This window comes from Perognathus longimembris, chromosome 23 (genome assembly GCF_023159225.1).
Source record: "Perognathus longimembris pacificus isolate PPM17 chromosome 23, ASM2315922v1, whole genome shotgun sequence".
NCBI classification, from domain to species: Eukaryota; Metazoa; Chordata; class Mammalia; order Rodentia; family Heteromyidae; genus Perognathus; species Perognathus longimembris.
In genome coordinates this window covers 1,924,561-1,949,052 of record NC_063183.1, presented here as the reverse complement: position 1 = coordinate 1,949,052, position 24,492 = coordinate 1,924,561, and the positions used below count along the sequence as shown (strand labels likewise).

Here is a 24,492-nt window from a genome sequence, read left to right as displayed (position 1 = left end):
AATACTTACTGTTGCAGTTTATGTTGAACTCTGTAACTTTTTATTTTATTTTACAGAGTCTATAACTAAGAGTTTGTATAATATCTCAGTGGAAATGGACTTGAGTTTTTTAGCATTTCTGGTACTACTGAAACTTTTGAGAAGGAATTAGTGGTTTTATCAGTTATATCACGTTAGGAGAACAAGAATTATGACCTTGTTATTGTATTTATTTGGGAGTATAAAGGATGATTTAAACACTTGTGTTTAAGTGTCCTTTTATTTTGGCCTGAGGAGTTATGATGGTGAATCTTGATTGTTTACTTGATTCTATCAAGAGATGACTAAGAGGTTAAAAATAATCACTGGTGGCTTGGGAGTGTGGCTTAGCAGCAGAGTGCTTGCCTAGCATGCACGAAGCCCTGGGTTCAATTCCTCAGCACCATATAAACAGAAAAGGCTGGAAGTGGTGCTGTGGCTCAAGAGGCAGACTGGAGCCTTGAGCAAAAAGAAGTCAGGGACAGTGCTCAGGCACTGAGTCCAAGCCCCAGGACTGGCAAAATAAATAAAAATAATCATTGGTTTAATCTACTGATGGACTTAAAATCTGAATAGACTACCAGGGATTCTGGAACTGTGGAAGGTGGGACCTAATTGGACAAAATGAGTCACAAGGGGGGAGGATGTTTTTGAAAGGTATATATCTTGGTTCTGATCCCTTCTTGTTACTTCTCTCTGCTTCCTAACTGCCACATTCTTAACTATTAACTGACTTACACATTCTTGTCAGTGCAATGTTCTACTCACAGCAATGAATAGTTGATGATTTCAGAGAAAATACAACAAAATCTTTGCTCATAAAAAATGAAGTTCAGTCTGGGCAGGAAAGTACACAAGACTCTTATCTTCCATAAATTACCAAAAATCCAGACATGGAACTGTGGCTCAAGTGGTAGAGGGCTAGCCTTGAGCAGAAAAGCTCAGGTACAGTGCCCAGGCCAAGTTCAAGCCCCCAAGACAGCACTTAACCCCAGTTCAAGCAGGCATGTATGTGCGCGTGCGTGCACAACACGCACAACACACACACACACACACACACACATTTCTGATGGGGTTTCTTTTCATAGGATGATGCAAACATTCTGCAATTAGATACCAGTAACTGTTGCATAATACTGTGACTCTACAGAAAGCTACCAATTGCATTCTTTATTCTTTTTCTTTTTTTCTTTAAGTCGGTTGTGGGGCTTGAACTATGGGCCTGAGTGCAGTCCTTGAGTTCTTCAGCTCAGCACTCTACTACTTTGAGCCACAGTGCCACTTCTGGTTTTCTGGTGGTTAATTGGACATAAGAGTCTCACAGACTTTCCTACCCAGGTTGCTTCGAACCATGATTCTTAGATTTCAGCCTCCTAAGTAGCTAGGATTACAGGTGTGAGCCATTGGTGCCTGCCTCCAAATTGCATACTTTATAATGGCAAGTTTTACTATCAACTTCAATATTATGTCTAAAAAGCTGTTCCAAAGTAGCTTACCCTAACATTTCAACAACACACACAACTATGGAAGGATATCTATCACACACTAAAAGTGGCCTGAGCAGGAATGGAAGGTGAAGTAGGGATGAGGTTAAGAACTTACTCCCTCCCTCCCTCCCTTCTTTCTTTTTTTGTCAGTCATGGGGCTTGAACTCAGGGCCTCAGCACTGTCTCTGAGCTCTTTTTGCTCAAGTCTAGTACTCTACCACTTTGAGCTTCAGTGCCACTTCCTGTTTTCTGATGGTTAACTGGAGACAAGAGTCTCATGGACTTTCCTGCCTGGGCTGGCTTTGAACCATGATCCTTAGATTTCAGGCTCCTGAGTAGCTAAGATTACAGGCATGAGCCACCAGCACCCAGCAGAACCTTTATACTTTCTACTCTCTCACCTGAGGGTAGAACCATACAATTTGTCCTTAAAAAGAAAAGATGAGTACTTGTATCCACATACTAGTGACTCACACTTATAATTCTAACTACTCAGGAGGCTGAGATCTGAGGTTTGAACTTTGAAGCTAGCCTGGGCTGGCTGTGAGCCTGTGAGACTCTTCACTCCAATAAACTACTCAGAAAAAGTGGTGCTGTGGCTCAAGTGACAGAGCGCTAGCCTTGAGCAAAAGAAGCTCAAGGACAGAGACTAGGCCCTGAGTTCCAGCCCAAGGTCCAGGACATGTGCATGTACACACACACACACACACACACACACACACACACACACAATAAAAAACCAACAAATAAGTACTTGCTCCATATTTAAAAATTCTAAAAGGGGCTGGGAACATGGCCCAGTGGCAAGAGTGCTTGCCTTGTATACATGAGACCCTGGGTTCGATTCCTCAGCACCACATATACAGAAAATGGCCAGAAGTGGCGCTGTGGCTCAAGTGGCAGAGTGCTAGCCTTGGGCAAAAAAGAAGCCAGAGACATTGTTCAGGCCCTGAGTTCACAGCCTAGGAATGGCCAAAAAAAAAAAAAAAAAAAAATTCTAAAAGGTCTACAGAGTATTATTCACTGAAATAAAATGCTAATTGCACTTATAAATTGTGCAATCTTCTAGTCACACATGAATGTAAGCAGCAGATATCCCAGATCTAAAATCAATTACAAGTACACCAAACAAACAGACTAAAGTAGGGTATAGAGTTTAAATGAAATTTAAATCAGTCCAATGGAATTATGAGACACATCTGTGGGAGAATTCACTAGATCACACTGGATCACTGCTGATGGATTTGGCAGGAAAAAAAAAACACCCAACCATTAGTTTTATCTAAGGAATAATTTTCATATGGTGTTTCTTTTTTCTTTTTGGCCAGGCCTAGGGCTTGAACTCAGGGCCTGGATACTGCCCCTGAGCCTCTCTGTGATCAAGGCTAGCATTCTACCACTTGAACCACAGTGACATTTCCGGTTTTTTCTGTTCATGTGGCACTGAGGAACCAAACCCAGAGCTTCATGCATGCTAGGCACTCTAACACTAAGACACATTCCCAGCCCCAATTCCCATGTTTTCTCCATAGGGCTGAGTTTGCTGAAAACAAATGATACTGATAAACGAGAATAAAAGCTAAATAGATTAAGAAGGCCAAATATTATTTGTGTGGGCAGAAAAATAGTATTTATTTGTAATGGCTTTTAGAAATACTGAACATTAAGACCAGGAAAGGTTCACCTATGCACAATGACCAAGAAAGCAAGCAGCAAGGCAGCAGACAAGATGAGCTCTGAGCCATGCAAAGGTCCTAGTCCAGGCAGTGATAAAATTAAGAGCAATTCAGAACCAGAAGGAATTTTCCCCAAGTTAGGGTTCAAGGAATGCTAAGGTCCAGGTATCAAATGATAAAATACCCAACTACATTCAATTCCAGGTTTTCCATTACCCAATCTGAAATTATCCCCACCACATGATACTAACTTTCTCCAACTACCCATTGAGTAGAGAGTGAACTGTGCTCTTAAAAAGAACTTTAAGAACATTCAGACTTGTATCAGAGTAGATTTAACTACAATTCTGTAAGCACAGAGGAACTTTCAGGGGAGTCAAAAAATATACAAAGGGCTGGGGATATGGCCTAGTGGCTAGACTGCTTGCCTCGTATACATGAGGCCCTAGGTTCGATTCCCCAGCACCACATATACAGAAAATGACCAGAAGTGGCGCTGTGGCTCAAGTGGCAGAGTGCTAGCCTTGAGCAAGAAGAAGCCAGGGACAGTGCTCAGGCCCTGAGTCCAAGCCCCAGGACTGGCCAAAAAAAAAAAAAAAAAAATACAAGGAGGGAGATTGTCTTTGGGTTCCTCTCCCAGGAGTGACTCCCCTGAGGGGGATTCACTCTGAAAGGCTGCCTCTCCTCCTGCACTAGCTGCACTAGCCACTCTTCCTCTGGGATGCTCAAGGACACCACTTCCCAGCTTCTTGTCAAAGAAACACCCCAAGTTCTTTATCTCCAGAAAACAAAAGGATTGCCTGCATCCACTTGGGCCCTTGCCTTGTCTCCAAAAATGATTGGAGTTTGACCATTTATAGTCTATTCTCAAACATCAGAGCGAGTGTTCATACCATTCTTCTATTTCCATAGCCCAGAAAATGTATATCAACACCTTCTCAGAGAGGAATGTGGAGTGTAAGTCATAATAAATAACTTCCTGAGTTTAGCAAAGGTCCTATTTTACTATGTCAAAGCCTGTCAAAATAATTGTTCCCTCTGCAATAGCTTATAAATTAAGCAACTCTAGGCCAGGTATGTTGATACACACCCGTAATCCTAGCACTGAGGCCAGGTAGATCTCAAGTTTGAGGCTAGCCTGGGCAAAAGAAAACCACTGGTAAGTCCTAGGCCAGCTGAGCTATAATGACACCCTGTTTTTCCCTACTCCCCCACAGATAACAAAAAAACAACAGTTCTGAACCCTCTCATAAATTATATACTCTTGATTTATGTAAGTAAAATAATTCTTCCATACTAAATCAAGTTCTAAACTACTCAGTCATATATCTGTTGTCTTAACCAGGAGGCAGTATATCAGTGGTTAGAGGTCAGTTCTAGAATAAAAATAAAATTCAGGACCACCACTTATTAGAAGTCAAATGATTTAGATTATTAAATCATTAGAAGGCCAAGTATTTAACTTCTGTGTACCTTAGTTTCCTCAACTACAAATGGGGAAAAAAGAATTCTTTCATGGTATAGATTACAGTACACATATTTCATTGATTAAGACAGATCTCTATACTAAGCACTTAGAACAAATGCCTAACACAGAGCAACAACCTGATAAATATTAAATATTAATGATATATTGCTTTGTCACTTAAAAAGTGTGTTTTTACCTTAAGAAATGAAACATACAGTGTCTTACATATATAATCCTAGCTACTTAAGAGGCTGAGATCTGAGGATTCTGGCTTAAACTGGCCTGGACAGATAAACCCAAGAGACTCTTAACGCCAATCAGTCAGCAATTAGCAGAAACTAGAGGCACAGCTCAAGTAGCAGAGTGACAGCCATAAGGGGGAAAAACAGTCTGTAGTTTTATTTTCCTCTTAAATGTATTTTTTCTCATATTGTTCTTGAGCTTAGAAAAAATTACAAATTTTGAGTCCAATTTATGTAGATGTAGCAATCATTTTAAACGACTCAGAATTGTAAAAGCTTGGAATCCTGCAAATATGAAGAAATCAAGTTTAACAGTGAGAAAAGCATTTTCCCATTCCATTAATATGGCTGTCGGCTATTATTTTAGTAGGATTGATGTAAGAAGGGAGAGCTCTGGAGAAAGACACAATTTCTAATTCTGCCAGCTGCTGTTCTTCTTAATCTTAAAGAAGAGACTGTGCTCTCACTGCAGTTCTTTTTGGCTTTAGAGCAAGAGTGTAAGGTGACACCTTCAGTTTTCAACATCAGAAAACACTAAGCTTTTGCAGAAATATATTCAATTTATCCTTCATTAATTATCTTTTGTTGTGGTAGATGGGATCCTTTAAGCAGAGAAGATGTTTGTCTAGGGAAACTATACATGAGAGAAGGTCTCCGGTGAATCTGTTCTCAGAGTCTCATGGCACCATGCCATACGATATGCCTAACTTCTGCCCAAGTCTGCTGAGCACAGTGTGCTGCAGCAAGCTTCCATTCATTTGACAAATACTCACTGAGCATACTGTGTAACAGAATGGGGGAAGTCTGAAGGACACAAGCTTGATTTGTGCCTTCTTGTATCCAAGAGCCCATATATATGTGTGTATATATATATATATATACATACATACATATACATATACATATATATTATGAGAAGATGGCACACCCACAGAAGGTTAAAAGCACAACACTGCACAGAGCCCTATGGGACTAGGGTCCTGGAGATAAGCACACTCTTCACATAATATTGAGCAAAGACTTAATTTCTCTAGGTTTACTGTTCTACTTTGCAAAGAAAGTATTTCCTAAAAAGCTCCTGGTAAGGGCTGGGAATATGGCCTAGTGGCAAGAGTGCTTGCCTCATATACTGAAGCCCTGGGTTCGATTCCTCAGCACCACATATACAGAAAATAGCCAGAAGTGGTGCTGTGGCTCAAGTGGCAGAGTGCTAACCCTGAGCAAAAAGAAGCCAGGGACAGTGCTCAGGCCCTGAGTTCAAGCCCCAGGACTGGCCAAAATAAATAAATAAATAAATAAATAAATAAATAAATAAATAAATAAATAAATAAAAGAAATTTTATTGGGGCTGGGAATATGGCCTAGTGGCAAGAGTGCTTGCCTTGTATACATGAAGACCTGGGTTCGATTCCTCAGCACCACATAAACAGCCAGAAGTGGTGCTGTGGTTCAAGTGGCAGAGTGCTAGCCTTGAGCAAAAAGAAGCCAGGGACAGTGCTTAGGCCCTGAGTTCAAGCCCCAGGACTGGCCAAAAAAAAAGCTCCTGGTAAGCCTTCAGTAAGTTTAATTTTAAACTAGGTTTACTGAAGTATAATCAAGATGCAATAACTTTCACTATTTAAAATAGTATAACTCAGCCTGATGCCAATAGTTCACACCTGTAATCCTAGCTACTCAGGAGGCTGAGATCTGAGGATCTAGGTCCAAAGTCAGCCTGGACTGAAAAATCCCAGAGGTTCATCTTCTAATGAACAAAGAGCCAAAAGTGGAGTTGTACCTCAAGTGCTGACCTTATGCAAAAAAGCTAAGAGATAGCATCAAGGCCATGAGTTCAAGCTCCAGTACCAGTATAAAAGAGAGAGAGAGAGAGAGAGAGAGAGAGAGAGAGAGAGAGAGAGAGAGAGAGAGAGAGAGAGAGAGAGAGAGAGAGGGAGAGAGAGAGAAAGAGAGAGAGAGAGACAGAGACAGAGAGACAGAGAGACACAGAGACAGAGACAGAGACAGAGACAGACAGACAGACAGACAGATAGATAGATGTTGGGCCCTTAGCTATACAGGAGGCTGAGATCTGAGGGAGTGTGGTGCAAAGCCAGCCGAAGCAACAAAGTCCATGAGACACTTATCTCCAATTAACTGCCTAAAAAGCCAGAAGGGGAGCTATGGCTCAAGTTGTAGAGTGCTAGCCTTAAACAAAAATGTTCAGGGATAGCGTTCCTGAGTCCCTGGTACCAAAAATAAACAAAAAAGTGCAACACAGAGTTTTGAGAAATGCACACGACCATCTCAATCATGATACAGAGTATGTTCACCCCAACAGAGGTGTCCACAAAGTCGTTTGCAGCCAGTCCTCTCCTCCAGGTTACCCAGAGCTAGTCCTTTGCATGCTGTGGAATTTCAGCTAGTTCACTATTATAAAGAAGCCTGCTATAAACATTTGCACACTGGTCTTTAAAGAACTGTTTTCATCTTTCCTGTGTTGATATAGAGTGAAAATACTTGCATATGTATGTGTATGAATGTATATGTCTAAGTTGTAAGAAACTACAAATTTTAGTTTAATACATTCTAGTATATATTATATTCTAATATATTCAGTTTATATGTAAACTGTTTTTCATATCTTCCTGCCAGTAATGTATAAAAACTGCAGCTGTTCCTTATATTCATCAACCCTGAGTAATACCAGACTTTTTAGTTTTAGCTGAATACATACTTTTTTTTTTTTTTTTTGCCAGTCCTGGGCCTTGGACTCAGGGCCTGAGCACTGTCCCTGGCTTCTTTTGGCTCAAGGCTAGCACTCTGCCACTTGAGCCACAGCACCACTTCTGGCCGTTTTTTTATATATGTGGTGTTGGGGAATTGAACCTAGGGCTTCATGTATGCCAGGCAAGCACTCTTGCCACTAGGACATATTCCCAGCCCCGACTTTTTAGTTTTAACCACTATCAAATTGCACAGATGCTCAGAGGTCCCTTGTTGTGATTGTGTGTTTCCCTAATGTCTAATCATGTTCATGTACATGTCATTTTTGCCAATTTAAATTCTCTGCCTATTTAAAAAATATCATACTAGTCAGTTCAGAAGTTCTTTCTTTATAAATTCTGAATACAAATCTGTCATTTGAAATGTTTTACAAATGTACTTAAATTAAAATTAAGTCAAAAGTCTTTCATTTAAATTTTCTTAATATTCCTTTGGAAGGGCAAATGTCTTAAATTGTTATTAAATGTCTAATTTATCCTGTTTTCTTTTAAATTGCTGGGGAATCAAACCCAAGGCCTAGAGCATGCTAGGCAAGGGCCAGGCTAAATCCCAACCCCAACTGGTCAGTATCTTACCATCTGGTCTAGTGGCAAAGAAGGCAACCCCTATCTTCCTAATTGAAATGGAAACTCTGGCAATCAGAGATGACATCAAAAAGAGCACCTGAGTAAGAAACACTGCTTAATCCCAAAGCTATCTATAAGAGATGTTACATAGCTCAAGCCTGCTTATTATGTCTGCACAGATGTAAGTCTATCCCCTCAGCCACTTACAGGATATAATCATAGCAGGAATACTTACTTCTTCCCACCAGTTCTTCTCACTGCTTACCCATATACTTAGAAAATATCAGCCACATTACCTTTGATAGGCCATCTGTAGATTATTCATCTTTGAATAAATAACAGTTAGGATAAATAAGCAAATAAATAGACAAATAGATGACAATGGATCTGGCAAGAAAAAAAGGGCTGCTGTAGCACTATAAAGCTTCAGTTAAAATAACCAAGGTTATTATGAGGAACAATTCTTATAAAACTGAAGTTTGTTAATAATAAAAATTATATAGAACATCTGTCATCAATAAGTTCAAGTCTGTTTCCAACCTGCCTTTCTCTTCTCATTGCATTTCTTTCTAGGACATGTGAATTTGGTTCATCAATTTCATTGTTACCTAGATAACCCAATTGCTTCTAACTTTAGCTTTTGCTAAGAAATCCCTTTTAAGGGATCACTGCTTATTTAATATTGCTATTTAGATGCCTTGCAGGGGCCTCAAACTTAAGGGACACTCTCCTTCCAGCGTCCTCAATGCTCACTGTTCGTTCAGCCCCTTTAGCAAGTTGTTGATAATGTTCCTCCCCAAACTCCCAGAGCTTCTCATCCCCAAATTAATGTTGAGCAGAATCTACCCCTAAACAAGTTTACCTTCAGCCATCCATCTCCACATCTAACACCCCAGCACATGTCAATGCCAATCCTCAACACTGAATTCTTATCCCTCCCATTCTTTCTTCTTCATACTCTTTTTTTTTTTTAGGCTCTTTTTTTTTTTTAATCAAGGTAATGTAGAAAGGGGTTACAGCTGCATACGTAAGGTAGTGAGTACATTTCTTGTCAAACTTGTTAGCTCCTCCTCCCACCTTTTATTTTCTTTTTTTTGGCCAGTCCTGGGGCTTGGACTCAGGGCCTGAGCACTGTCCCTGGCTTCTTTTTGCTCAAGGCTAGCACTCTGTCACTTGAGCCACAGTGCCACTTCTGGCCGTTTTCTGTATATGTGGTGCTGGGGAATCGAACCCAGGACTTTATGTATACGAGGCAAGCACTCTTGCCACTAGGCCATATCCCCAGCCCTAGGCTCATTTTTTAAATGTATGGTTGTTTTCATGCTGCCTTAAATCCTTTAATGGCTTCCTGAAACTCTTAGTATAAAGTCCAAAACTCTACCAAGGCCTTCCAGGTCCCACATGCCAGCTTCATCAACATATCTCATCCCCTACAACCCCATTTGCTCTTCCTTGTCCCCATTGTTTTTCTTTAGTTCCAAAACACATCACTCTTTCCTAGCTCAAGGCCTCACCTCTACTCCTTACTCCATAGCAACAGTCTCTGATTGTTGACTAATGCTTTCCTTTTCTTTTCCTTCCCTCCCTCCTGTCCTCCCTTCCTCTCTCCCTCCCTCCCTTCCTTCCTTCCAGCTGGCCTGAAACTTATGATCTCAGCCTCCAAGGACTAGGATAATAGGTATATGCCACCATGCTGGGCTTCCTTTCATTCTTAAGGAAAACTTCCCCAGTCCTTTCTTTTCATTGTGGGCTCCTACAACTATACCTTTCCTTTTAGAGCCCTTATAATTTCCCTGATGTTTATTTATTGTTTGTCTGCTAGAATATAAACTCAGTGTATCGTGAACACTTATTTATTTACCCATATACTCACTTACTAATATACTAATGCCTACTACAGTACCCAACATACAGCAGACTCTCTGTAAGTGTTGACTATTGAGTGACTGTTGGTCTGTTCTGTATAATTGTGCTTATTAGTCAAGAGCCCACATGCTATGACTGAAACAGGTCCCCTAAAATTCACATGTTGGAAACTTAATCCTGATTTCAAAACTCTTGGGAGACAAGGCCTAATGAGTGGTGTTAGCATTGCCCTCATAAGTGGAATAGTGCCCTGACAAAAAGAATTGTAATTGTAATCTGTATATCACTTACAAAATAACAATAAGAAATTTAAATAATTAAAAAATAGTCCAGTAAAAATTTAAATAAGAAAAAAAAGAAATGGGATGGGAATGTGGCTTAGTGGTAGGGTGCTTGCCTAGCATGCACTCTTAGTACCACATAAACAGAAAAAGCCAGAAGTGACCCTGTGGCTCAAGTGGTAGAGTGCTAGCCTTGAGCAAAAGAAGCCAGGGACAATGCCTAGGCCCTGAGTTCAAGCCTCAGGACTGGCAAAAAAAAAAAAAAAAAAAAAGAACTGTAAGAGCAGGTTCACTTTTTTCTTCTCATCTACGGCACACATTTTGTTCTGTCTCCAAAATAAAAGACAAATTGGGAAATAAATTAATTTTTTAAGGAATTATTTAGACAGTTGCATTCCTGAGTAACAGATACTAAGTAGACAATTTGTGTGTGTGTGAGGGGGGGGGTGTCCTGGGACTTGAACTCAGGGCTTGGGTGCGGTCTCAGAGCTTTTATGCTTGTCTAGTGCTTTACCACTTGAACCACAATTCTACTTTCAGCTTTTTGCTGGTTAATTGGAGATGACAGTCTCACAGACTTTCTTGTTCATGCTGGCTTTGAAGCTTCTGAGTAGCTAGGATTTATAGACATGAACCACTGGTACCCAGAAATAAGTAACTTTTGAGATGAAGGGAAACTGAAAATAATAAGCTATAAAATATCCATCTTAATAAGGTAGTAAAACAATTACCATTTTAGTGACATATCTAGATAATCATGAATCTTGAGAATACTCTCATTTACTTCACAGACCAACATAGTACCTAGAATAGGATCAAAAAAGCATCTTAGGGGCTGGGAATGTGGCTTAGCAGTAGAGTTCTTGGCTAGCATGCATGAAGCCCTGGGTTTGATTCCTCAGCACCACACATATAGAAAAAGCCAGAAGTGGCACTGTAACTCAAGTGGTAGAGTGCTGGCCTTGAGCAAAAAGAAGCCAGGGGCAGTTCTCAGGCCCTGAGTCCCAGCTCCAGGACAGGAGGAAGAAAAAAAAAGAGCATCTTAAACATGGCCAGCCAAGTGTTATTTGAGACTTGTAGAATATGACAGTTCCTAATGAGCTAGGTTGGCTCCTGGGATAATGAAATGCAAACACAGGCATTTACTCAATTTGAAAGGAGAGAGGAAATAACAATAGAAATTTGGAGGAAAAAAAGAATGAAAGAACTGCTAGTTTATTTATTTATTTTTGGTGCCTAAGCCCTGAGTCCAAGTCTCAGTACTGGCACAGAAAGGAGGGGGGAGGGAGGGAAGAAGGAAGGAAGGAAGGAAGGAAGGAAGGAAGGAAGGAAGGAAGGAAGGAAGGAAGGAAGGAAGGAAGGAAGGAAGGAAGGAAGGGAAGGAAGGAGGGAAGGAAGGGAAGGAAGGAGGGAAGGAAGGAAGGAAGAAGGGAGGGAAGGAGGGAAGGAAGGAAGGAAGGAAGGAAGAAGGGAGGGAAGGAGGAAAAGAGGGAGGAAAGGAGGGGGGAGGGAGGAAGGAAGGAAAAGAGAGGAAAAAAGGGAGGGGAAAGAGGGAGGAAGGGAGAGAAGGAAGGAAGAAAGGAAAGAAGGAGGGAGGGAAGGAAGTAAATTAATACACATTAAAGATATCAATTGTTGGGGAAAGAATTTACTGAGATGGGAGCAGTAGTCTAGGGATGAATTCAGCACATCAATAGAGCCTCTACTATCATCACAGAAAAGGGAATCTGAGGGGGGGAAGGGAAAGGGGGAGGAGGGAAGGGAGGTATGAGGGACAAGGTAACCAACAGTCCAAGAAATGTATCTAATGCCTAACGTATGAAACTGTAACCTCTCTGTACATCAGTTTGATAATAAAAATTTGGAAAAAAAAGAAAAGAAAAGGGAATCTGAGGCAGGCACATTGCTAGACAGGTGCTGCAATGGAGCACAGAAGCCCTCTCTGATAGCATAACACAACCCTGTGGTTTGGAGGAAGCTGTACAGACACATTTAACCTATAGAAGCAGCAGTGGCACCCAGCAGGCGCCATGCTGCTGAGGGGAACAGCTTCAGTCTTGGCAGCACTGCGTGGTTCCACACCCATTCAGGCTACATGGAGGCTGACCAGGTTTGTCCTCCTCAACAACTGAGGAGGATACTAGAGTCTTATATGAGTAGGAGAATTCATGAGAGCTGGGACTGTGGCTTAGCGGTACAGTGCTTGCCTAGCATGCATTAAGTCCTGGGTTGGATTCCTCAGTACCACATAAACAGAAAAAAAGCCAGACATGGCGCTGTGGCTTAGGTGGTAGAGGGCTAGCCTTAAGCAAAAGAAGCTCAGGGACAGCACCCAGGCCCCGAGTTCAAGTGCTGATACTGGCACATGGGATAATTAAAGTGATATAATAAACATATACTATGATGTGGTAAGGTTTTTTTTTTGGGGGGGGGGGTTGGTCAGTCTTGGGGCTGGTCAGTCAGGCCTTTTAGCACAAGGCTAGCACTCTACTACTTTGGGCCAAAGTGTCACTTCTGGTTTTCTGGTATTTGATTGGAGAAGTCTCATGGTGACTTTTCAGCCTGGACTGGCTTTGAACCAGAATCCTCAGACAGTAATTAGGATGACAGGTGTGAGCCACTGGCTCCAGCAGTAAATTTCTTTTCCACAACTGGTTCAACCATCCAGCTCCCTTACCTTAAGGCAACAACCAGTCCCTTGTGTATCGTTTTTCTTTTCTTTTACTAGTGTACTCAGATTGTAAAAGGTGAGGGGTTTTGTTGGTATACACACCTTCTTACAAATGCATGTACTTGATTACATACATACTCTCTTAGTCATTTTGACTACCCTGTGCCCTTTTTAAACTTCCTTACAAATATTTTAGGCCTTTCATAGGTGTACATAATGTGCTTCAGTCATATATTCTCCTCCTCCTCTTCCCTTTCCCCCTCCCATTGTCCTTCTCTCCTCCCCCCCGCCCTGCTTCCACAGTCCCATTTTCATAGCTTTTTCTTTTTTTTAAGTGAGGCTAGAAATCTTTATTTAGTGGTGTACAGCATCTGTTCACTACCATCAGGATGGTGAAAAACAGTCCACATTCATAGCCTTTTTACTTTCTGTTTTTTTCTTTCAGTCTTGGAGCTTGAACTCAGATCCTGGGCTCTGTCTCTGAACTTCTTTTGCTCAAGGCTAGTGCCACTTGAGCCACAGCTCTACTTCCATCTTTTTTGGTAGTTTAGTAGAGACAAGAGCCTCAGTGGGCTGGCTTCCAGCTGTGATCCTGAGATCTCAGCTTCCTAGGATTACAGATGTCAGCCACTGGTGCCTGGCTACTTTTACTTTCACCAGCTAGATTCTAATACCACATTTCCTCTCAGATGTAGACTCTACATCTTATGTATCTTTACACAGTCATTGTAATATCTTGTTTTCTTTACAGAACTGGGGATGAGACCTCCTTCATGCCAGGCAATGCTCTACCATTAAGGTAACTTGTATTTGTTGGTGGTGGTCGTGGGGCTTGAATTCTGGGCCTAGGTGCTGTTCCTGAGCTCTTCAGCTCAAGGCTAGTGCTCTACCACTTGAGTCACAGTGCCACTTCCGGTTTTCTGGTGGATAACTGGAGATAAGAGTCTCATAGACTTTCCTGCCCTGGCTGGCTTTGAACCGTAATCCTCTGATCTCAGCCTCCTGAGTAACTAGGATTACAGGCGTGAGTCACCAGTGCCCAGCTTAAGGTAATATTGTATACTAATGCTGCATACCTTGCTTTTCTTTTTTCTTTTTTTTTCTTTGCCAGTCCTGGGGCTTGAACTCAGGGCCTGGGCACTGTCCCTGGCTTTTTTCTCAAGGCTAGCATTCTACCACTTGAGCCACAGCACCACTCCAGCTTTTCCTATATATGTGGTGCTGAGGAATCGAACCCAGGGCTTCATGTATACAAGGCAAGTACTCTACCACTAGGTCATATTCCCAGCCCCACACTTTGCTTTTCAAAATTTCTTTTTCTTTTTAGTTTGTGCCAGTCCTGGGGCTTGAACTCTGTGCCTAGGTACTGTCCCTGAGCTTTGAGCTCAAGGATAGCATTCTAACACTTGAGCCACAGGTCTACCTCTGGCTTTTTGGTAGTTTATTGGAGATAAGAATCTCACAGACTTTGCCCAGGCTGGCTTTGAACTATAGTCCTCCACATTCAGCCTCTTGAGTAGCAAGCATAATAGGAGGCCTATGTGAATCAGAAGAAAAGATCACAGAAACAGATTTTGTGCCCCCCCCCCCTTTTTTTTCAGTACTGGAGTCTGCATTCAAAGCTTTGCACTCTAGGCAGTGCTTTACCACTTAAGCTACGTCCATCCACAGTCCTTTCTCACTTTACTTGTTCGTTGGATAAGGTCTCGTGGGGTTTTGACCACAGCCAACCCTGGACTTGGAATCCCCCCAATCTTTACCTTCCTGCTCCTGCTTCCCCAGTATCTGGGATTACAAGAAAATATCACCAGGCCCAGCTTGAGTTGTTGAGAAAAGGTCTTGCCAACTTTTTGCTCAGGCTGTTTTTTTTTATATTCACATACCTCCTACCTATGTCTTCTGTGTTGCTGAGATTAAAGATGTGTAGCAACATACGTGGCAAAACTTCCTTTTTATAGCTGGCTGCCTGTAACCCTAGCTAATCAGGAGGCTGAGATCTGAGGACCACCATTCAAAGCCAGCCTGGACAAGAAAGTCCATGAAGTTTTTATCTCCAATTAACCACTAACTAGCCAGGAATAGAGCTGTGGCTCATGTAATAGAAAGGCAGCCTTGAGCATAAAAGTTCAGGGACAGTGCCTAGGCCGAGTGCAAGTCCCAGGACCAGAACAAACAAAACAAAACAAAAGCCTTCTCTTCATTAAACTCCCAATATTGGATGCCTCTAATTACTGTTCTACCCTAAGCAGTTATTTCCAGGTAGACATTACTAGTCAATCATCCTACTGTTATTTTATTTCACACATAAAAATTAATTGGCTAGACTACTTCCTATTCAGTGTAGCATGAGTGTGGGTGTGGAGAGAGGTGAGTTTGACCTCGAGCTCTCCAGCTTCTATGCTATATGACTCTCTGCTTTATGACCTTAGGCAATATAGACATTACTAAAGAAACTCCATTCTCAGTACTCTTACAAAATAATAAAAAACAAAGCAAACTACATTTTCCTTTAATGACCCTTCCTCAGAGTACCAGCTCTGTAAGGAAATTTATCTCATTTGTCCACTCATTCCTCATATTCAAATAGGACTTTCACTTTATCTCTCCATTTAAATTGGTCTTTCTGGGGCTAGGAATATGGCCTAGTGCCAAGAGTGCTTGCCTCATATACATGAAGGCCTGGGTTCAATTCCTCAGGACCACATATATAGAAAGTGGCCAGAAGTGGCGCTGTGGCTCAAGTGGCTGAGTGCTAGCCTTGAGCAAAAAAGAAGCCAGGGACAGCACTCAGGCTCTGAGTTCAAGGCCCCGAACTGGCAAAAATAAATCAATCAATAAATAAATTGGTCTTTCTGGGATTACTCTTGTTCTCTTAATCTCTAACTTCAAAGATCTTGTCTAGTCACTTCCTTTAGGCTTCTGAAGCATAGAACACCCTTCTTTGAGTGCATCCTCCTGTGTTCTAGCTGATGGGTTGCACTTTCTGTTTATTGTGAGCTTTCTGTGTGAATGGTATAAAATCCAAGGCCCTTCATTATTCCACAGTTTTAGCCTTATCTGCTTCCTCCAAATCATCACCTTCTAATCTACATTCATTCATTCAATATTTACTGTCCACCATTATAGTCCAGGCACTACTCTAAGGCTTATACATAAGAAGTTATAAAAGGAGATGAGGACAGATACTTTCACTGTGACTGTTGCTCCTGTCAGAGCTAGTTTAGAAATTCTGCAATAATTCCCATTGCTTGCCTCATATTGTCTCCTTTAATAGGTGAAAGATCACTCTTTGTCATTTTCTAACCTCCCTTCCTCCCTCCTTCTTTCCTTCCACAGTAACTATTACTATCCAGATGTTTTTATTCTAACTTTGAAATTCTAATAATAATTCGTTAGCTAGTCTCTCTCCTTCCATATCTGATTTCATCTATCCCACAGATGCACTCTAGGCACTGTGCTTTGCACTGAGAAACATCAGGATGGCAGACAAAGTGATGATTAAATCATCTCTGCTGCATATATAGCATTTATAGAGCAAGAAATGGAACAAACAACTGACACAAACTTGGTATCTGATCCTTACTGCAGCATAGACAGCTATGACCTAATATACAAACAAATATAAGTAAAATTAAGGAAATCTGAATAACAGTAATATTTGTGGCATATTATCAATGTGAATATCCTGGCTCTCATAGGCTAGAGTTTTGGGGGGTGTTTTTTTTTTTTTTTTTTGCCAGTCCTGGGCCTTGAACTCAGGGCCTGAGCACTGTCCCTGGCTTCTTTTTGCTCAAGGCTAGCACTCTGCCACTTGAGCCACAGCACCACTTCTGGCCATTTTCTTTTTTTTTTTTTTTTTTTTTTGGCCAGTCCTGGGCCTTCGACTCAGGGCCTGAGCACTGTCCCTGGCTTCTTTTTGCTCAAGGCTAGCACTCTGCCACTTGAGCCACAGCGCCACTTCTGGCCATTTTCTGTATATGTGGTGCTGGGGAATCGAACCCAGGGCCTCATGTATATGAGGCAGGCACTCTTGCCACTAGGCCATATCCCCAGCCCCATCTGGCCATTTTCTATATAGGTGGCCATACTCCCAGCCCCTCATAGTATAGAGTTTTGCAAAAATGTTACCATTGTGGCTGGTACAGAAGTGAGTCTATTCTATCAAATGAACAATATCTACAAAAACAAAAGTAAACCAAACAGAAAATAAGAAAATAATACAGATAACACACTTAGAGAAAAACTGAATGTTTCCACCTAAGATCAGAAACAAGATAAGAATGCTCTTACAACTTCTATTCAACTTGGAAATTTTAGCCAGAGAAATCAGGCAAGAAAATAAATCCTTTAAAATACAACAAGGCGGGCTGGGGATATAGCCTAGTGGCAAGAGTGCCTGCCTCGGATACACGAGGCCCTAGGTTCGATTCCCCAGCACCACATATACAGAAAACGGCCAGAAGTGGCGCTGTGGCTCAAGTGGCGGAGTGCTAGCCTTGAGCGGGAAGAAGCCAGGGACAGTGCTCATGCCCTGAGTCCAAGGCCCAGGACAGGCCAAAAAAAAAAAAAAATAAATAAAATAAAATAAAATAAAATACAACAAGGCTAACATTTAGAAAGATTGCAGGGTGGGGCACTGGTGGCTCATGACTGTAGTCCTAGCTACTCAGGAGACTGAGATTTGAGGATCAAAGTTCAAAATCAGTCCTGCAGGAAAATCTATGAGACTGTGATCTCCAAATAACCACCAAAAAGCTGCAGCTGGAAGTATGGCTCAGATGGTGGAGTACCAGCCTTGAATGAAAAAGCCAAGCAAATAAACAAGGCTCTGCGTTCATGCCTCAGTACCAGCACACACAAAAAAAAGAAAAGAAAAAAGAAAAGAAAGGTTGTAGGATGTATACAGATCAACATATAAAAACCAACTGCATTACTAAATATGCTAGAAATGAATACTACAAAAGCAAGGTGAGAGGGCTGGGAATATGGCCTAGTGGCAAGAGTGCTTGCCTCGTATACATGAAGCCCTGGGTTCGATTCCCAGCACCACACATATAGAAAACAGCCAGAAGTGACTCTGTGGCTCAAGTGGCAGAGTGCCAGCCTTGAGCAAAAAGAAGCCAAGGATAGTGCTCAGGCCCTGAGTCCAAGGCCCAGGACTGGCAAAAATAAAAAATAGAAACCAGAAAAGAAAAGAAAACCTTTAGGGGCTGGGAATATGGCCTAGTGGCAAGAGTGCTTGCCTCCTACACATGAAGCTCTCGGTTTGATTCCCCAGCACCATATATATGGAAAATGGCCAGAAGGGGCGCTGTGGCTCAGGTGGCAGAGTGCTGGCCTTGAGCGGGAAGAAGCCAGGGAAGGTGCTCAGGCCCTGAGTCCAAGGCCCAGGACTGGCCAAAAAAAAAAAAAAAAGCAAGGTGAGTAATGCATTTATAACAACAGTTCCTCCAAACACAAAAACAAATAACCCCGGGCTGGGGATATGGCCTAGTGGCAAGAGAGCTTGCCTTGTATACATGAGGCCCTGGGTTCGATTCCCCAGCACCACATATACAGAAAACGGCCAGAAGTGGCGCTGTGGCTCAAGTGGCAGAGTGCTAGCCTTGAGAGAAAGGAAGCCAGGGACAGTGCTCAGGCCCTGAGTCCAAGGCCCAGGACTGGCCAAAAAAACAAAAACAAAAACAAATAACCCCCTGAAACAAAAAGCATCTAGGCTTATATTTAACAAAATAAGTAGGCATTTCTGACTTCTAGTCAGGCACATAAGGACCTAAAAAGTTATTCTCAAAAGTTAAGTGAAGTGGCTCATGCTTGTAAGCTCAGCTACTCAGGAGGTGGGATTGGGAGGACTGTGCTTCAAGGCCAGTCTGGGCAAGAAAAAAAAAAAAGCAAAGACAAAAATCAAGGATTCAAGCTGGATACCAGGGGCTTGTGCCTGTAATCCTAGCTACTTAGATGGCTGAGACCTGAGGATGATGGTTCAGGGTGAGCTTGGGCAGCATGAGACTCTTATCCCCAATTAACTACCAGAAAACTGGAAGTGGCTCAAAGTAGTAGAGTACTAATCTTGAGAGAAAAAGCTCAGGGACATCACCCAGGCCCTGAGCTCAAGCCCCATGACCAACAAAACAAAACAACAGCAACAATGAAAATCCCAAAGATTCTACCTGTAAAATTAACTAAAGAGCAAAAGGGGTAAGAGTTATGGCTCAAGTTGTAGAGCACCTGTCTAGCACAAGGTCCTAAATTCAAATCCAAGTACCATAAACAAAACAATTCTCAATCCCAGAACAAGATACTTAAGTATCAACTATTTTTCTTAGATCCATCAGAAGGGGGGGGGTGTTGTGCATGTCACAAACCACTGCCTACAAAACTGGGGAGACAAATAAGCAGATATCGCACAGCTTAGAGGAAAAACTTCTAGAATCTTTCTGTGGTGGCTCATATCTATAAATCTAGTAATTAGAAGACAAAGGACAGCTTGAATGAACTATGTAGCAAGACCCTGTCACAAAAGAACACAGAAGGCAAACTCTTTATGGGGACCTGTACTTAGCAGGAAAACCTGAACTGCAGCAGATGAATTCCTGGAGGCTCAGTGTGGTCAAGTTTTAAAGTTAAAATTCAAGAGGGGACTGGCAATTGGCTCAGGTGGTAGAGCACCTGTCTAGCAAGTATGAGGCCCTGAGTTCAACTCATTATATTACAAGGGAAAAAATTCCAAGAGGGCCCTGTCTGAGGATGAGAGGGATATATTTTTTATTTTTATCTCGAAGTTCCCTAAGAGGTTCTTGCAATGAAGAGCACAGAAAAATCCTCTTCTATCCAGTGAAAGGGGAAAGCAACCATTTTAAAATAAGTCCAGAACATCCATTTGTGTGTGTGTGTGAGAGTGTGTGTGTGTGTGTGTGTAATATTAGGGTGAGTTTGCAGGTACTGGGGCTTGAACTCAGAGCTTGAACTCTTGTTCAGCTTTTCTGCTTGAAGCCAACACTCTACCACTTGAGCCATGTCTTTAGTCCTGACTTTTTTCTGGTTTGAGGTACAAGTCTCATGGACTTTCCTTCCTAGGCTGACTTCAAACCATAATCCTTAGATCTCAGTCTCCTGAGTAGCCAGGATTATAGGTGTGAGCTACCAGTGTCTGGCCCAGAGCACCCATTCTTACAAAGAACTGGCTAAAAAGAAACCATTTTACTAGGGCCAAACTGAATGTGTAACTCCAACTCTAGCCTTCCTCTGTCACCAAAGAGGAGGAAAATCATCTGAGAGGCACCTGTCAAAGTCACAGCTCAGGGCACTGGCTTACAAGGCTGGCCCTCATCAGGACTGTAGGACACTGCCCCTCCTCCCATGCCTTCACATATCAATAGAGTTCCTGTATAATAGGGGAAATGGTGCAGAACTGCAGAGCTCAGTCATTATTTGACAATTCTCAAAACATCAAAGAAATCCAGGGAGACAAAATCTATACACAGGCATATCATATTCAGATTGTAGAAAATCAAAGATTTAGAGAAACTGGAACCCTTGGACACTGTTAGTGGGAAAGTTAAATGGGAACAGTCTGGCAGTGCCTTGCAAAGTTAGGGAATTACCATATTACTCAGCAGTTTCCCTGCTAGGTATGCATATAGACAAGAGAAACAAAATCATACGTCCACACAAATAAATGCTTGTGGCAGCATTATTCATAATAGCTGCAAAAAGTGAAAACAATCCAAATGTCCATTTGCCGATGAATGAATAAATAAAATGTGGATTAAAGCCAGGTAATGGCAACCAAAATGCTATGATGTGGCTACAACTTAAAAACATTATGCTAAGTCAGAAGCTAGTCATAAAAAAACACAAAAAATGTGATTCAATTTATATGAAACAGGGAACTTATAAAAAGACAGAAAACAGATTAAGTAATTGCTTAGGGACAGGGAAGTTGGAGGATGGCAGCCAAAGGGCATAGGGTGGATGAAAATGTTAAAAAAAAAAATCAACCAAATCTAAATTATTGATGGTGCACAGCTCTGTGAATACACTAAAAAGCAGTAGACTGCACTGCACATTCTAAAGGAGTAAGCTGAATGATATCTAAATTGTATATCACCAAATCCATTTGTAAAAAATAAAGAGAAAGAAATGGAAAAGTAAGCTCTTCATGAACCAGTCTGTTTCCCAACCCAGCATCCGCTGATGTCACACTCTTGTTTTTTGTCAGGCACAAAGAGCTTCCAAGTCCCCTACATAAAATCTCCTTTTCTTAAAAGCAAACAAACTGCTGGGTACCGGTGACTTACCTCTATAATCCTAGCTACTCAGGAGGCTGAGAGCTGAGGACTGCAGTCTGAAGCCAGCTGGGCAGAAAAGTCTCTAAGACTCTTATCTCCAATTAATCACAGAAAAGACCAGAAGTGGAGCTGTGGCTCAAGTGGTAGAGTGCTAGCCTTGAGAAAAAAAGCTCAGAGACAGTACCCAGGCAGAGTTCAAGCCCCAGGACTAGCAAAAAATAAACATTTGAGGCTTTAAATTTGCTTTTTTTTCTTTCTACCTAGAATATTCATATCTCTTCCTTCTTTCATCTTTTTTCCCCCCTTCTCTTTCTTTTGTGCTGGTACTGAGGCCTGAACTCAGGGCTTTGGGTGTTACCTTTTAGCTTTTTCTACTCAAGGCCGGTGACCTACCATATGAGCCACAACTACACTTCTGGCTTTTTGGTGGTTAAGTGGAGATAAGAATCTCACAGATATTTCTGCCCAGGCTGGCTTTGGACCTCAATCCTCAAATCTCAGCTTCCTGAGTAGCTAGGATTATAGGCCTGAGCCACTGTTTCCCAGTTGGTAGCTTTCCTATATATGCTCTAGATGTTGCCACAATGTCACTGCTCCATGTGGCCATTGCTAACCTTGCACAAATGAGTTAGACGCACTCTCAATGTGCTACCACAGCAGCAAATACTGGCAGCTACCTTAGCACCTTTTACACCAAATTTCAATGAACTGTTTGTTGATGCTGCTCATTAAACTTGGGTCTTGCTTATGCCATCGGAGTTTGGAGAAGGCAAACTTTAAGAACTTTTTCAAGACTGAAATAAACTAATCTGAATCTGAATCCGTTTTGTGATCATTTGTCAGCTCCAAAGAATCCTTCAAAAAAGAAAAACAAATCCTCTCCCAAGAAAGTCACAAAATGCTTGAAATATTTAATTGTAAAGATAAAAGCACTGATGCATAATCTGTCTGAAAATATGCACAAAGCACTGTGTTCAGACACTATGGAGTTTTCAAATGGAAAAATTATGATGTGTCTTATTTGGTTAAGTTCATTCAGACATACACATGTTTAGCTCAACTGTTTGGAAGTACAGTTTTGATTTGCAAATACTTTGTATTTGTGTCTTGTCCTGCAGTGATGTGTGAGGCTCCGCTTCCCAATGACCATCATCCAGAGAAGTTGGCAAATCACACCAAGAGGACTCTAAGGCTCCCTCATTACCGGAGGGCAGGGAACCATGGTGAAAGCACGGGGTGGAAGAGGGGAACTAGCGCAGACTCCATCTGGCACCTTGAAATAATGTGGTGATGCTCTTGGTCTAGATTTTCTCCTGGAACCAATCCTCCAAGGATTGGTTGAAGGATTGGGATGACTGCATGTGAATATGCATCTATGTGTTTTGGTGAGCTAATTATATGCTGAAAACTTGAAGAAAAGCCCAGTAGTTTAACTGAAAGTATTATTATCTACATATTTTGTTCTGAATAAGAAATACTGATCTTTTTTATTGGGAATGGTAGGGCACAACTGTAATCTAGCACTTAAGAGACAAGACAGGAGAATTTACAGTTCAAGGCCAGCCTGGGCTACAGAGCAAGACTTCAAAAAAAAAAAAAAAAAAAAAAAGGAATAGCTAGACAATGGTGGCTCACATCTGTAATACTAGCTACTTAGGAAGCTGAGATCTGAGGATCAAGGTTCAAAGCCCAGACAAGAAAGCCCAGGAGCCAGGCACCAGTGGCTAACACCTGTAATCCTAGCTACTCAGGAGGTTGAGATCTATGGATTGCGGTTCAAAGCCAGCCTGGGCGGGAAACTCCATGGGACTCTTATGTCCAAGTAACCACCAGAAAACCAGAAGTGAAGCTGTGGCTCAAATGGTAGAGCACTAGCCTTGAGCTGAAAAGCTCAGGGACACAATGCCCATTGACCAAAAAAAGTCCATGAGGCTCTTATTGCTAATTAACCATCAAAAAGCCAGAAGTAGAGCTGTGGCTCAAAAGGTAGAGCACTAGCCTTGAGCAAAACAGCTCAGGGACAATGCCCAGGCCCTGAGCTCAAGCCCCAGGACTAGCACAAAACCAAAATAAAAAGCAAGCAAAACCCCCAAAGGATTGGGGATGTAGCTCAAGAGTAAAGGGCTCATCCAGGAATCATGAGGCCCTGGATTTGGTCCCTAGCACTGAAAAAAAGAGAGAAAGAAAAAAAATCTCTTAAAATGGGTGACCACAACCCAGGAAAAGAACTGAAACCAGTAATTTAGAAATATACAAATCTAATGACCTGAAAAATTATAGATTTTAAAAATGGAAACTGTACCCAGATGTTCTTCCAAGAGTTGTGGTTAATCAGCCTTAATAAAACTCCTACAGATTATCTCTTTTCTCATCAGGCAACTATCTCCAAAGGATATGGAAATTTCATATTGAGACAGAGGAACTGAAGGTGAGGAAGAGCTAGGGGCAAGACAATAAAAAAAATACACTAACAGAAGCCAGGCACTGGTGGCTCATGCCTGTAATCCTAGCTTCCGGGAGACTGAGATCTGAGGACTGCTGTTCAAAACTAGCCTGGGAAGCTGGGAATGTGGCCTAGCAGTAGAGTACCTCAGCACCACGTAAGGAGAAAGAGCTGGAAGTGGCACTGTAGTTCAAACAGTAGAGTGCTAGCCTTGAGCAAAAAGAAGCCAGGGACAGCGCTCAGGCCCTCAGTCCAAGCCCCAGGACAGGCAAAAAAAAAAATATATATATATTGCCTGGGCAGGAAAGTCCAAGAGACTCCTATCTTCGATTAACTACCCCAAAACTGGAGGTAGACTTGTGGTTCAAAGTGGCAAAGTGCTAGCCTTGAGTAAAGGAACTTAGGGACAGAGCCTAGGTCCTGAGTTCAAATCCCACAACAGATCAAAGAAAGAAACACACACACCCAGCGCACAGGAAAGTAAAACAGACTAGATATGGAGTTGAGTACCAACAAGAACTGGGTGGGCTAAAGAAGAGGATGAATTAGGATGAATATGGTGAATGTAGTTTTATTTGTATGTATGAAAACAGAACAATAAAACCTGTTAAAATTATTTTAAGAAGGAGGAGAATAATATAGTGAAGTTAACTGAGATACATTGTATACATGTGTGAAATATGTGTTACAGGGAAAACTCCTTTGTACAGGTTACTTATA

The 24,492-nt window shown here is 41.7% G+C and overlaps 1 protein-coding gene across 1 annotated transcript in view; it reads right to left on the bottom strand.

The window, feature by feature from the left end:
• Positions 1–24,492, bottom strand: part of Mosmo (modulator of smoothened) — a 66,036-nt gene that overhangs the window by 21,672 nt on the left and 19,872 nt on the right. The gene's annotated exons all lie outside the window — the stretch shown is intronic.